Here is a 1,205-nt window from a genome sequence, read left to right as displayed (position 1 = left end):
ATCCTTGGCAGACCCTTCCTAGCCACAGCAAAGGCTATGATTGATGTTGATAGAGGAGAATTGATCATTCAAGTGAATGGAGAATCCTTTGTGTTTAAAGCTCAAGGATATCCCTCTGTCATCATAGAGAGGAAGCATGAAGAGCTTTTCTCAAAACAGAGTCAAACAGAGCCCCCACAGTCAAACTCTAAGTTTGGTGTTGGGAGGCCACAACCAAACTCTAAGTTTGGTGTTGAGCACCCACATTCAAACTCTAAGTTTGGTGTTGGGAGGTTCCAACATTGCTCTGAGCATTTCTGAGGCTCCATGAGAGCCCACTGTCAAGCTACTGACATCAAAGAAGCGCTTGTTGGGAGGCAACGCAATGTTATATTTTATCTATTCTCTTTTGTTATTTTATGTTCTTTTGTAGGTTGATGATCATGAAAAGTCACAAAATCAATTGTAAAATCAAAAACAAAATGAAAAATAGAAAGAAAAATAGCACACCCTGGAGGAAGAGCAAAAATAGAATGAAAAACAGAAAGAAAAACAGCACACCCTGGAGGAAGAACCTACTGGCGTTTAAACGCCAGAAAGGCTAGCAGATGGGCGTTTAACGCCCAGTCTGGCACCATTTTGGGCATTTAACGCCAGAAAGGGGCACCAGACTGGCGTTAAACGCCAGAAAAGGGCAAGCATTTGGCGTTAAACGCCAGAAATGGGCACCAGCCCGGCGTTTAACGCCAGAATTGGCTAAAAACGCATTTTTGCATGCCATTTGGTGTAGGGATGACTTTTCCTTGACACCTCAGGATCTGTGGACCCCACAGGATCCCCACCTACCCCACCACTCTCTCTCTTCTTCACCCATTCACCAATCACCTCAACACCTCTTCCCCAAAAACCCTTCACCCACCAATCACCTTAACACCTCTTCCCCAAAAACCCTTCACCTATCAAATCCCATCTTTCTCTTCACCACTCACATCTATCCTTCATAAAACCTCACTTACCTCACCCTTCAAATTCAAACCACTTCCCCTCCCAAACCCACCCATACACAACCTAAACACTACTTCTCCCCCTTTTGGGCGAACACAAAGCCATTCCCTTCTTCCTCATTTCTTCTTCTTCTACTCTCTTCTTTCTTCTTTTGCTCGAGGACGAGCAAACCTTTTAAGTTTGGTGTGGTAAAAGCATTGCTTTTTGTTTTTCCATAACCA

This window comes from Arachis duranensis, chromosome 7, assembly GCF_000817695.3.
Source record: "Arachis duranensis cultivar V14167 chromosome 7, aradu.V14167.gnm2.J7QH, whole genome shotgun sequence".
NCBI classification, from domain to species: domain Eukaryota; kingdom Viridiplantae; phylum Streptophyta; class Magnoliopsida; order Fabales; family Fabaceae; genus Arachis; species Arachis duranensis.
Note: the sequence above shows the minus strand (reverse complement) of the source record.